The 14,813-nt window shown below is 32.2% G+C and overlaps 1 protein-coding gene and 1 non-coding gene across 4 annotated transcripts in view; both read left to right on the top strand.

Annotated features, from left to right (window-relative positions):
* LOC125056593 (serum response factor homolog) overlaps nucleotides 1-1,512 on the top strand; it is a 159,959-nt gene extending 158,447 nt beyond the window's left edge. For 2 of the 3 annotated variants that reach the window (XM_047659791.1, XM_047659783.1), the window contains one exon: nucleotides 43-1,512. The gene's annotated coding sequence lies outside the window, so the exon portion shown is untranslated. The remainder of the gene's footprint in view (nucleotides 1-42) is intronic. The other variant, XM_047659774.1, reaches the window with a different exon arrangement.
* A 4,413-nt stretch (nucleotides 1,513-5,925) lies between these two features.
* Trnar-acg lies at nucleotides 5,926-5,998 on the top strand. The gene has a single exon. It is a non-coding gene; the product is annotated as a tRNA-Arg (tRNA).
* The last annotated feature ends 8,815 nt before the right edge of the window (nucleotides 5,999-14,813 follow it).

Genomic DNA, 14,813 nt, shown 5'->3' with positions numbered 1-14,813 from the left:
AAAAATATCACATTAACCACGTGTATACCTTTTTTGTTTCAGATAGTCCCGAGAAGATTTCATAATATCCTCTTAACCGATAACGTATATAATGTACCAAAGTACTCGTAGATACGATTAAGTTCCTTAAAGCTCATTATTTTGAAGGTGTGCATTCATTTATAATCCATATAGATTGTTACAAGAATTACGTAATTACCAAATATTGCTGTTTATTCGTTATATCAAATACTCATGAACGTACTTCAAGCCTTTTGTATCACTTTACAATTAAATAAATGAGACAACACTTTGATTCAAATACGTTTTTGAATAGACATAATATTTAAACTGTTTTATGATATTGGCAAAAATTGAGATATTTGTGTTATATATAATTTAATTCCTATAATTTTCTTATTAGTTATTGATATTTTCCTCGGTTATATATGTTTGTTTTCATTTAATGAGATAGAATGTCACGTTTATTCAATATATACTTCCCTATTTTGTATGCGGAAACACAGCGTCCAACTTCATGGCCCATGATCCGTCGAGCATATTTAATTAAATAAAAATTGTTTTCAATAATACACTTGTTTTGCGTGTACAGCCTAGAGTAAGCCCGATAGGATAACAGTTTTTGATATGTATCCAGGATGTAATTAATATTAGCGGTACAAGGACACTCGTCGTGAATTTGGCGTCACCTTTGTATAGTACGCCGTATGATTAGTATAAGTGTTAACTATTTTCAGAAATACGTGTATTTTTGTACTAAACTGTGTAAAATTTGTTGTCCTCTTATTTATTACCACGCCTTGTATTCTTTTCGTATCCCAAGTGTATTTATCCGTTGATTTAAGTGAATCAATCTAATGTAATACAATCTAGTGTAAAACAAGCGAAATATACATACTTAATTAGTGTCAGCATAAGCTTCTTTACGTTTTGACAGTTTTCTATTGCCTAAGTAATGACAGTTACCATAAAGTTAGAGACATAGAGAACACACTAACACAAGCTATACTTAAATAAAAAGTTAACGTAATAGAAAAAGATTTGATATCCAAAAGCATCACTTCAAACTACTATAGAATTGTATTCGTAAATACTATATATAGTAATATACTACGCGTATATACCACACACATGAATAATGTTGCTGGTTTAAGTATTCGAAAACTTGAACCGAATGTTTGAAACTGTAGCAAAGTTAGCTAAAGGTATAATAGAACTGGAATCTATCGAACAAAAATGCAAAAAGTACCAAGCGGCTATGTTCGACACAATTCTTATTTTTCAGTTTTATAGTTTCATGTTTAGGTTCTTAAGTTGCAAAGCATTTATTATTTAATTTTGTGTCCCTTGCATGAATTTTAACAAATGTTGATATTGTATGTAAAATGTCGACTTGATTTAATTGTATTACTTAATTAGTTTTATTTTAGGCGGGAAATTCGTAGACTAAGAACTGTCGAGTTTGGTTTGTGTATTAAATGTTCCTTTTCACTTAATAAAAGTTATAAAATATTTGTGTTTTTTTTTCAATGAACGCAAAGCGTTGACAGAACTGATAGTCAAATTTAATTTTACGTAAGTAAGGAGTCAGCAGTTTGTTTTTTTACTTTTGGTAATTAAATGCTTGAAGTCCCCATTACATCAGTACAGTATCGCTATATTTATTTAGTAGCTTTTACCTCCTAATACACACTTAACTCCTATCACAAATTTCACTAAGATCAACTAGAAGTTTAACCAGGTACATGTATAAAAATGCATGATTATGCACACCGCCAAATAAACTGCATCAAGAGCACACCTCACACACACACCTTCACGAACATACTTACAGACAACACACCCGAATTAGGTATACTTAGTTAAATATACGTATACATCTATTTGAAGTTATACTTCTTTAGGCGCGTTATGAAAAATTGATGAGACACAAAATTAACAGAATGAAGTTGCCCACTAAATCGATTTAATTTTTATTTAATTTTTCAAATGTAAACTGAACTTTATTGACTAATATATATATTTATTGAATCTTTTTCCAGTCTTTGATTATTTAATTGTAATTAATTATTTGCATGCAATCAAAAACTATTTTTAATAATGCCAAAGAAGTATAACTTCTTACGCGCGTACATAAGTACACGCACCCTTTTTTTAAAATATATTATTATCTTTTTGTATATATTATGTATTCCATCTTTGGCTATATCTTTAGTATATGTTTTTTGTAATATTATTTATTTTAAGTTAGCTAAAATAATAGCTGTTAATGTGTCTCTTATTACTGATAGAAGCTTATATTTTTTTAAGAAAACAAAGCTCAACGCAGGCACAACGAACATTGGTAACCGTAATTTTTAATAAGAACATATTCACAAAAAAGTTATGGGAAAAAATATTTACACGATCCATTTCTCTTAATTAATATAAGAATAGCTAACTGAACTTAATATTTTTTTAATGCATTTCTGAGAGTTCGTTGGAAAATCGATAATCTATAAATTCCTTTGTATTTATTCTTTTGTGCAATGTTTTTAGTTTATAATAAATAATTATGAACTTTCTTTATAGTTATGATATTTAATTGGATTATTACCCTTTAGTTCCCAGTTCGCATCGGTATAACGATAAACTGTGCTTTGAGACTTAAACAAAAAACTAATTTAAAGTATAAAAATACATCGAAATGCGCCATAATATAGAGGTATATTTCACAGAGTACACGTCTAAACGCCAATAGATTTATTAGTCTATATTCTTAATGAAATGTTCTCTAGTACAGATTACGACCATTTTAAATGTATAAAGTGGTTTTAATTAAAAAACGGACCATTTCGTTTCATTAGCTAGCTCCATCAATATTCAGTTTTAATAAAAGCTGACGTCTACAAATGACTTTGAGCGTCTATATTACAAATAGGTATTTTCTTATTTGCATTGAAACAAGTTCTATTTTGTATACGTTGACAAATTGTCAATTTAAAAATGTATTGAGAGCATTTTTTCAATTTATTTGACTAGAGAAATATCCTTGGTATTTTTTCAAAATAAAGTAAGAAAGAAATTCAAAATAACATACCGGATTAATATAGTATTTGATAATTAAGTAATTTTTGGGTTTGCTTAATGCACATGTGATAATAATAATAAAGATATTTTGCCAAGGCTTTGACAATATCGATTTTTAATGCCATAATGCTGGCCATTGGTGGATGACAAAATTTGAAAGATGAAGAAAAAGAAAGATCGTCAATTGTTTTTCAAGAAGCTTTTGTTTTTGAATTTCTTATACTATTTAAACAGTAGCTAAGTTATATACGGGTTATATTTAACCAACAACTTAGTTGTATCACCTCACAATTTTTAAAGGTGACCTCATTCGCAAGCCAATTCTTCAAAGTCTAAATATTTCAAATTTCAATCATATTCATTTGCTCATTAAACCAGTAATGATACTTATTACCATGTTAAGCCCAGTATATGTTAATCCAATTCCTAGGATTCCTAATGCAGATATCCTTGCGACATTTCGATGACTCATTTACCATCATGGTTGCTAGTTTTAGTATATTATTATTTACAATATTACCACCCTACCGGGAAGACTTAGTTTGGCTGCTTTTGCGAGAAAAAAGATTAGGTTAGTATCTGTTATTGAAATAGCGAGGCTTGTTACATATTTCAGTTACTTCCATAGTGTTATTACGTATGGTATGATGTTGTGGGGAGAGTGGCCGATGTTCAAGATATTTTTGTATTACAAAAAGAGCAATACGAGCTTTATATAAATTAAAACCGTGTGTCTCGCAAAGAGAATTATTTAAAGAAATCAGTATTTTAACAATTGCCTCCCAATATGAGTATGAAAATATTATGGACGTTTATAAAAACCTAAATACATTTCTAAAGCGCAGTGACTGTCACAATTTGAACAAAAGAAGTTGGAATAGACTTGATTTTCCAGCTTTCAGACTTCATAAAACTGCTCAGTCAGTATACATATATATAACAAAATTCCAGATCATGTAACCAAACTTCCGTTACATAAGTTTAAATAAATCTTTACATAAAGGAAACCCTAATGAAAAAAGGATATTACACAGTTCAAGAATACATAGATGAAAACAATGTTTGGGCCCTAATGCCGCTCAAGATGAGATGGCGTAAATTTGACATAAGTGTACAAATTGTACCTATATGAATAAATCACTTTTGAATTGAATTTGAATGATTGCCCTTGTTTAATTTTTATATACCTATTCCTATAATTCCTCAGTGCGTTTGGAAGAAGAATGAAGAAGAAAGCTAAAGCAATAATATATTATATCTTTGATAAATATATAGGAATTCAAAATGCACTTAAAATATAAATCAAGGCGCGCGTTCAGATCTTTTAGCTAATATCCGGATAACCAATATTCTATAAGAGCTTTTAGCAGCTGATCTGAATCAACCAATACGTTACAGAACTACGTACTACCTAAAATTCAACATAAGAAAATCTGTGTCGCCGCACCTAGCTAGTTCTAGGAAATATTCGGAATGAGTTTTCATCAAATTTTCCGTTGCCTAGAGTATTGTAAAACGTGATTAACAATTCAGTGAATAGCATACATAAATATTTGCTAACAATCATTCTATGGACGCATTATTTTAATAACCTGTGCCGTAATTGGGCGCGAACGTCAGATGGTAGGGTTACCATGACTACGAGCACATAGTCATAATGGTGTTGCAACCCCTAATGTCTTGCCCATACAGAAAATGTATTTCACTGGTATTCTTTTTATGCAAAATTAGATGATCATGTCTATATAGACATATTACCTATAGACCTTACGTTGGATTTAACAATGAACCCGGAGTCGAATAGGATGCTGAAGACGGTATTTGCACTACAATATACGCTTCAAGGCTGCTAAAATTTCCTAACCCCTGTGCACCTGTGCATCCGGTTATATCTTTATATATATAATTCTTCTGTGAGTGTGTATGTCACTGAACTTCTCTCAAACGACTGGACCGATTTTGATGAAATTTTTTGTGTGTGTTCAAGGGGATCTGGGAATGGTTTAGATTCACAAATCAGCCCGCCAGATGGCGCTGCAGTCGGTACTTTCATACTTTGCTTTACTAATTGCTTGAAATATCATGCAGGACAACGTCTGTCGCATCCACTAGTCTTATATATAAAATTCTCGTGTCACAATATTAGTTACCATACTCCTCCGAAACGGCTTGACCGATTTATATCAAATTTTATATGCATATTCAGTAGGTCTGAGAATCGGCTACTATCTATTTTTCATACCCCTAAGTGATAAGGGTTGTCCACCGCTAACATTTTATTTGTATTTTTTGGACAACATTTTAATTTTAATTTTTTTTATAATGTGGCATACAAAAATACATACAACCCTTAATTTTCACCCCTTAACGATCAACCCCTATTTTTTATTATTGATAGTTATTTTTATTGAACTAAAAAAAGGTTCCTAGAAATAATATGCAGGGCAAAACAACGTTTGCCGGGTCAGCTAGTAATTTTATAAATAACTGGAAAGATATATTGATATATTAAATTATCTTTAGGCTTTAGATAGTTTCTTTATCGATGTTTTAACGAGGATGTGTTAATTTCGTAAATAGCTAGGAAAAATCACAGGTTCATAAGAAAATTATTGCCGTAACTAGATCCTAATGATCTGTATAAGGTATCAATGAAGATAAAATTTTGGCCAAAGGTTCTGTATGAATATTTTCATTACGATATAATAACATAAGATTTTTTCTTAAGAATGATGATAAAATTTTGAAAAAAGATGATATTAAAAGCAAATTTTGTGTACTATGTAACAAAGAGGATCTTTTTTTAATTTTAGAATTTTTTTTACATTGTCCTAAATTTAGAGCCAGCTTTCAGCAGGCCCTGTGGCGCAACGGATAACGCGTCTGACTACGGATCAGAAGATTCCAGGTTCGAATCCTGGCAGGGTCGCAGCAATTTTTTTATAAATATTTATACTGTTGCAGTAGTTCATTTTTTGTCATATAAATAAGCGTTGCCCTTTTCTAACTATGACCGGGGCTTTTTTTTAAACACAATTACATTCCCTTAATACACAATTTTAAAAATTAAAAAATTTTTACCAAATAAATATTTAAAGAACTGTTTAAAAAAATTAAAAAAATTAATTTAAATAATAAAATATTAAAAAAACCTGTTTAAACCATTATTCACGCTGAATATAATAGTTAATAACCAACAATGCTTTTATTTATTATCAATATACATGCAAATAGGTTAAGTTAGATTGTTTTTAAAACATGGTCACCATAAAGAAATCAGTATGTGTGCTCACGCGCACCCCTAAACCGTCGCGTCCGCTCCGTGTATGGTTCTGTTCATTGTCCTAACTGCCTGCTGACGGCTGAAGGACAATATTCGTTTAATAATGATACGTACAGGGTAATTAACAAAATACATATACACATATATATATAGCTACAACATATAAATATCGCAACTAACAAAAATAGGTTCAAAATAAACATTATCGGAATAATAATGTAGTGTTATTTTTGATTTCATTTTCCATTGCTTCGTAAGCAAATATTTAGATTTAATGTTAATTACACCTGAAGTTTTGAAAAATTAAATTTGTAATACAAATTACTTCGATAAAACTAAGAAACGATAAGAACTAAATGACCTTAATTTGTCGTAAATTATTAGTAAAAATAATCCTATCCAAAGAACGTATAGTTAAGTTCTTTTTACAAATTCAGTTCTCACGTACTATATAACCAGTGCAGAGTGCAACCGTTTCTCAGGACCTACATCTTAGAACTAACTAGACACGAAGGCTCGATTGGATTCCAAGAAAGAGTCTGCGCAAAGCGGTGGAAGTCAGTATAAATCTCTAAAGCTCCACGGGTACAGCAAGTGTCAATCACGGAGATACAAACGTAATCAGGGAACAGTGTGCCTTAATAAGGACGCAGCATCGGAGAAAAAAGGCAAAATTATGAGATGGACTGATCGTGTTACGTGAGCCACAAAAACTACTCGATCTGCTCGTAAGGATTCCTTTACACCACGCGATATCTGATACGACTGTCAACTGTCAATTGATGTTCCAAATTCAAAATTACATAAAGATTAAGTAGTCTGTTGGTTCGAGGGCATATTTCTAAATTCAAATACGTTTCCCGAATGTGCTGTGGTAATACTGAGAACGTAAACCTTTTTAATGCATTTCACAATAAATTTTATCTATTTTATGCAATAATCGTGTCGTTCAGTTTAATACTGTCATAAGTTGTAAGATAGGGAACAGTCCTGATATGCAGGCATACAAGGCGTAACTCCGTCTCCTCCATTTAGGTGTAAGCACACGGGGTGGTTGTTGATATATAATTAAAAAAAAAACAATCTTTTGTCAATGTTTTATGGTTTTATTGGATAATATTATAGTAGAATTTTTGTTTCATCTAAATTGTATTTGAAAAGTGAATTAGAGTGTATTTCTTTTTAAAGGTTTTCACCTTACAAGGTACTGTTTTCCTATGAAGTTTGAATATTTATTTAAAAACCATATTTTGCTGTCGGAGTGAGATGAGAAGAAAAATGCACGAGTGTGTGATGATCCACGCACGTAGCTTATGATATTCAGCGTACGCAGTTAACAAAAAGCGGTCGCGGCCATTTTTGCGTCGCGCGCGCACTCCGGGGTTATTACGGGAAATCTTATGTTAATTACAATTATATACTCGTACGTGCACCGTCACATGCGCCCTCGCAAAAACATATCCTATACAATTTTAATGCATTCACTGGAATTTACGGCGCATTCCCTCGGCGATTAAAAAAAAAACGTGTAGTGTAGAGCGACGTGGATCGAATTTTGATAGACTTGTCTAGTAATCGTATTGGCATTTTAGTAATGGGTGGAGTCTGGTGGCACACCTCTTCATCAATATATATGTACGAGTAAATAAATAATCTATACATATAATAAAATTGTATGGCCGACGTCGTCAATAGTCCAGAAAAACCTATACAAATGAAGTCTTACATTAGTGGAAGGCATCACGTATTCTTTTCTTCAGTATTGTAAGAATTTCTGTAAACTATACCTAGTATTAAAAACACAATTTGCCTAAGCATTTTTTATTCTTCGAGCTTTTCAAAATCTTATTTATTGTATGCCTTAAGCTATTTCTTAACGAAAACCCGGAATTTAATTCCTGCTAATACAGTTACAGATTACTTGTCTTATCAATTGAATAGCAGAAAACCTATTTAGACCTTAAGAAGATTTTAACCAATGAAAGGTTTTTGCTAGCAAATTGTTCTATTTCAAACGTCCCAAACTTCGTTCTGCTTTTCGTCATGATCGTAGAACAATGTCGGATTTAAAAAAAAAACATATTTTATCATATTTGGTAGTACATTGACTAAATATTACGGCTACATTAAAAAAAATCCATGTGTTTTAAATTTCAAATAAATCAGTCGGTAAAGTGACGGATTTGATAGAACATGAGATTTTTCTAGAAAACTGTGTAATTTAATGTTATTACTTTTATTTTGTTTCAAAACAAACCCTTTTGTTTGTTTGTATGCCAATTTTCATAACAACAGAATATGAATTAAAATAGTTATGACAAAAACTAACATTATATTATTATTATGAAATGGCTGCCCTGTAAAGTTTACTTTTTGTCAGATCCGTCACTATTCTACGACTATGACGATGTATTTACAATGCCTAGGTTTTTAGGTGACTAGGTAAATACACAAACATCTTGGCTTTTTACAAGTCACCGTACAAAGTCGCGAGAATCAACTCGTGTAGGCTAAATGTCGACGGTATTTATCGATGCATTTATTCAACTGTTTTTGTTTGTTTTTACAATTATGGATACCAAGTTATATTTATATGTCTTATGTATACGAGTTTTTTGAGACAATATGCTCTAAGGTGCATACATATAGATTGTAAGCCTAATTACACTTATGACATGTTGTAGGCAAAATGATAGCCGATGATAGAAATGGAACTTTTTTAAATTAATAAACGATTTGGTGGATATTTGTTTTAACTAATACAGTATACGTTTTAGTATGACGATTAAAACCGTAAAAGTTATACGTAAATCAATAATTCACAGTAAAATTCAGCTATGTGTACGCGTTGGACGAACTCTATTATTCTAAATATACTTTTGACTATAAATAAGAATATACTTTAATTCAAATCGAAATTTATTTATTTAATAATATTTGTAACATTATACTTTTAAACCCCAATTTTTTTTCCTATAATCAAGTTTACAAAAAGAGTTCGACTTCACATGAATTACAATCTATCCTATTCAATAATTATGGCTTATAAGTAATATTATGTTGACTTAATTTTCTACTTTACTAGTGAATAGCTTAAACTAAGGTAATGCTCATTAACAGTCCTAGTGTTCTATAATGTTTTGGCACTGTTCATGACCGAGATACCGCACTTGCATATTCACTACACTAGGTTTGTCAACTCAAAAGGTTTAGTTCTCTTTAGGCGTCTTATTCCTGTTGTATCAAAAATATTTTAAAATATCTAAATTAACATTAATTACCAGTACCCAAACTGTCCACCACTCTTACACATCACCTTTATATATATATCACCTACATTATTTAATTCTAAAGATGGCAAGTATGTTTTCAGTCGGTTAAGATGACGCTTTGACATTCACAAAGTAATTTCAGTAGCATCATATTTTCATAACATCTCGTTAGCTCAGTTTTAGATACATTTTACAAGTCCGCAGCTGTTTTAAATTAATATAATATTGTATAATATTTTACTAAAGCAAATTAATAATAATTTTTGTAACAGCGACAACATTCTTCCTCGCGCTTCGTATACCAGAAGGCAAAAAGCGAATTATGAAAACGGCTAAGAGTAATTACGAAACCAGAAGACAATTGAATAACTTAAAATATGAAATTAATATAAGCAATCTAAAATATGATTTGTGTGGCTTAGATCAAGTGGTATGCACTTTTTGGGTGGTCCTCAAGAATCCTTCTGAAATACCGAGACGTTGTAAGTTCAGCAAAAAGGGACACGCTCGCCATTGCGACCTTCGTATTTTTTATAAAATCGATTGTTACAAATTCTTTAAGATTAAAAAGTTGTGCCCTCACAAATGTACACGTATTTTCAGAGAATAATTTTAAGGTACTCGTAAAATCGTATGAGACTCACATACTTTGGTCCAAATTTTGAAGAAATCGACATTTCGTTACGAAAAGAATTCGTCTTGAGTTTATATTTTGAATTATTTGATATTTGAAGTCAATGAAAAGAAATGTCATATAATTAAAGGCATTAACGTTTTTAGGTAGGTATACCTATTTTGTTCCAAAATGAACAAACACGCTCATTGTGGCCAGTATTATCCAATTTTACGATAAGATACTTTATTCATTTCTATGAACTATCATCATTCGTTATATGTTCTATCTACGTGATATCAGTATGATCACATGTATGTCAGCAACCAAACCAAAAACAAATAGGCAGATTTGATAGATACTTACTAGGAGTAATCGCCAAAGAGTAAAGTTAAGTTGATGAAGTTAAGATATTTGATACCATTTTATTAAAAAACATTCGGTATGTGATTTTTAATAACATTTCGGTGACAGAATTACCATTCTCGCTAATACGCTCTTTGAGACTGTAATGTTTTTTAGCAATTCTATAAAAATACGTTTTTAGCTATAATGTTCGTAGAAAAATTTACACATACTTCGCCCATACATATTAATTTAAAGATTTTTAAAACACCTCGCTAGACCGTTGGCCGCTCTTCCGTAAGCCTGGTTAGGCCTAAACGGTCGCGTCCGGCGGAAACGCGAAAGCAAGTGCCCTACGCCATATGAGGATAGTATTCCGTACGTGTACACAACGACCTACTGCCCACGGGAACTACATAGGCATAGTGAAAACAAACTCATCTCACTAGAACAAAAGCGCTATTCATCTGAAAGAGGTATTACAAATATTGTAGGTGATTTAAATAAGTATTCTTCGAATACCGTTTCTTAGAAATTAATTTCATTCTTGCTCAATAAGCTTCCATATGAAACATTCGTTTCCATGGAAGCATGAAATTTTCTTACATATTTGTAACAAATTGTATGGTGATACACGAACTATTACTAAAAATAATTTGTGTAATGATGAACTAATTTAACAGCACATTTTTGTACAAATTTAATTAATTAGCGAGATGTTTCAATAATTAGCAAACGGCCTGTCACATTTCGCGCGCTTCCGTCAGCAAGATGGCGGCCATTGTTATGCAATTGGCGCGAAAGTAACTGTCCACGTCCTTCCTGTAGCACCGGAAAAGAAAATAAATAAATGATCCTGCGCTATTGGCCAGCAAAGCACGTAACCGACAAACGGGGTCAGAATATTATGAAGAGATTGACATTGAAATATGAAATTAATAATTTATACCAGGTCTATGATTGCTATTTTATTTGCGTTATCTGTATACAAATCTGTTGCTTATCGGACATAGATATAACGGAAGTTTTATAAAAAAGGAAGCATAAATATTATTTTAAAAGAGGTTAATTAGACTCATCTGTTACAGGTACTTTATGGTGGAAGTTAGTAAGTAAAGTTGTATTTATTCAATAAGTACATTCAATTAACATTTTCTACCATTTGAAATATGCACAAACACAAGTTAATCACAAGTTTTTCCGTCAACAATAATTTAAATTAAACAACCCGGAATATGTAAATACATTCATTAAATCAAAAAACGGGTTGATTAGAAAAATGAGTTTCCCTGTAAAATTAATATTCAAATCAATGTAAAATATAAAAAATGTGGTCATTATATTTAACGGGCATTAGTTACAAGTGGCTGAGTTCATGGCATTCTACGGATGATTGGAAATAACCAATATTTAGAGGGTGAAAAGACAGTTGAGCTCCATTTATGGCGAAAAGTCACAAGTATGACGCAATTATACACAAGAAATGTTAATTGAAAGATAAAATGAGGGGAAAAACACTAATATTACGGTGTGAATGGCTCCCATTTGTCTACGATTACACGTAAACAATGGTTAGTCAACGAACAATCTAACATAGTGCAAGAGGCTAATGTATGTAGAATATGCTCGTTATTTGCAAATTTATTCAAGATATCAAAAAAGTTAGGATTTTTAAATACATATTCATGATTACGTGCGATCGCGGTGATAGTGGTAGACTGGACGCCGTCAACTGTTATTCATTGCGTCTATTCTATTGAAGAGAATCTGCCTATACCAAGTCGTACAAGTCGAGGTTTAAGTACGTTTCAGCTAGATTTAGGAGTAGACATATACCTGACCTGCTTATATCGGGGTCATTACGCGATCTGCATACATATAATATGTAAATCGCAACATTCGACTTGAATTTTTAACGTTAAAAATATGTTTTGAATATGGATAATAATCGGCGTCTACCTACCTTAAACCAAAAATTTGGCAAATTTTCCACTGATAACACGATTAAGACGTATCAATATAAATCATTTAAAATCCCACTGTACACACAACACGACCGTTTCGAGACATACAACCAAACGATTTCATACCACTCAATTCAATTATGGTAAAAACCAACCCCACATTTGGTCTACACATAAAAACTGTTACATTACCATATAGTGGCTCAGTTGAAAAAACCTATCTTAAAAGGGAAGGTAAACAACCATCTTCGAACATTATATAACATAACGGTGCACCCCATTTGGATACGGACCAAAAAAAGGCAGTACTTTTAAGAGAATCTTTAACGTGTACCTGTTAAGGCCAGTGCCTTACAAAGATCGACTAAATAAGTCGTTGAAACTGGAGTGTTGCTACTTGATAATATGGCTAGGGACCAAAATTATGGCGGCTCTCATGTATGGAGATGCACGTGGTGTCTGTCTCAGGGGGTTTCCTCTGAATGAAAGCGAATGACCAGGTCATTATCAGCTGATACATATAGGTGTCTGCAATTGTTTACCAAATATACGCCGCTCAGGGACAGTCTGACAACTTGGCTACTGATTGAAATTATAAGGAGTCTAGTCAAGAATGTCACAGGTATTGATTCTATGTTCTATATGAGAGGGAGAAATCTGAATTAATAAATGATTTTCAGTAAACTAAAGATATATCCGGGTTAAATATTTAATAATTGGCTTTGGATTTGGACATGAATACAAAATCCCACTTGTAGCACCTCGACGTCCACAACTGAGCGTTTCTTAAGGCAGTTTTTGCTGCGCACCACCACTGTAGCTGCCCACTGAAGTATGTATTTCCGCCCAATTCTTAAAAGCCCGGCAACGCACTTGCGAGCCTTCTGGCAATGTGAGTGTCCATGGCCACATAGCATCAGGTGAGCCTCTTGCCCGTTTGTCGTTTTTGTTTTGCGATTACATAAAAATAAATAATTTATATTTGTATATTCCGTCATCTTTTCTGGTTAAGTATTTTATAACTGAGAGACCAGATATAAATAAACTATTTATGCACCTAAACCCTAACACCATTTTTCTTTACTAAAAACAAAAACCAAAATAAGAACATAATATTTATAGTCAGTCCAAACATTGTACTATACTAAAACCCCAACGGGGCTTGGGTCGAACTCGTTCTATGTCTGTTTCATTGTTCATTTTCGTGATGTGTGTGGTGATCAGTATTCTATGCTTGACGCACTTGTCGATTTTTAATTCTAAGACATATCCGTTTCCTCACTGTTTTAATCTCCCGTACGAGCAAGTACAAACACAAGTTCTCTATCTGTTTGAAGCGATTATCCGAATCCCTTAAGGATTTATTACATAAACATTAAAGTAGAAAGTATACTTAATTATTATTAAATTCGCTGCAAAAGCTGAATAATTTTAACCAAAATCAAGTGAACAGCTCGTCTATCTCCCGGCGGCACTCCTTTACTGATTACTGTTTGACTTTAAACTCGAGAAACTTTACGAACTTTGAGTATTTCTTTGTGAATAAAGTGTTTCATTAAGCCGCACTGGTCTTTATAGAGACAATGTTTGTTAAACAGATTTTCTTAATGTACAATAGTAAATTAAAGTACTTTATATTGTTTTAAAATTACGCTTTCGTAGCTTAATTTGTAGATTTTACAGTTAAATAAATTTAACTAAAACCGTTCACAAAATAATTCGTTAAAATGTTTCCGCTTTTATAACAAGGAATTCTTAGTTCCTTCAAGAAAAGAGCGTACCTATTCTTAAAAGGCCGGCAACGCACTCGCGAGCCCTCTGGCATTGAGAGTGTCCATGGGCGGCGGTATCACTTAACATCAGGTGAGCCTCCTGCCCGTTTGCCCCCCGTTCTATAAAAAAAAAAAAAAAAAAAAAGTACGTAGGTAATGTATTTTGGAGTCATTGTTAAATATTCTTCTTTTTTTTAAATATTGGTCAGTTTTTCCGTAATATTTATAGTATTAATACGTAAACATTAGCTCATTTCGTGTAACCATTAAAACAAATTGTCCTTGCGTGGGAAAATTATCACATTGACGTTTCAAACGTTTGTTCATCAATTCGCATAACCAAATACGACTCGGACACACAATAGATGCACCCAAATTTGGTGCCAGTTTTTGGTGACAATACTCTAATTATGCTTACGAGTGCTACGTAACATGTTTACTGAACGCTATTCTCAATGTCGACAACAGAAGCTTTTATACCACTGCAAATTAAAT

Source organism: Pieris napi, chromosome 2, assembly GCF_905475465.1.
Source record: "Pieris napi chromosome 2, ilPieNapi1.2, whole genome shotgun sequence".
Lineage (NCBI taxonomy): Eukaryota > Metazoa > Arthropoda > Insecta > Lepidoptera > Pieridae > Pieris > Pieris napi.
This window is presented reverse-complemented; position numbering and strand designations above follow the sequence as displayed.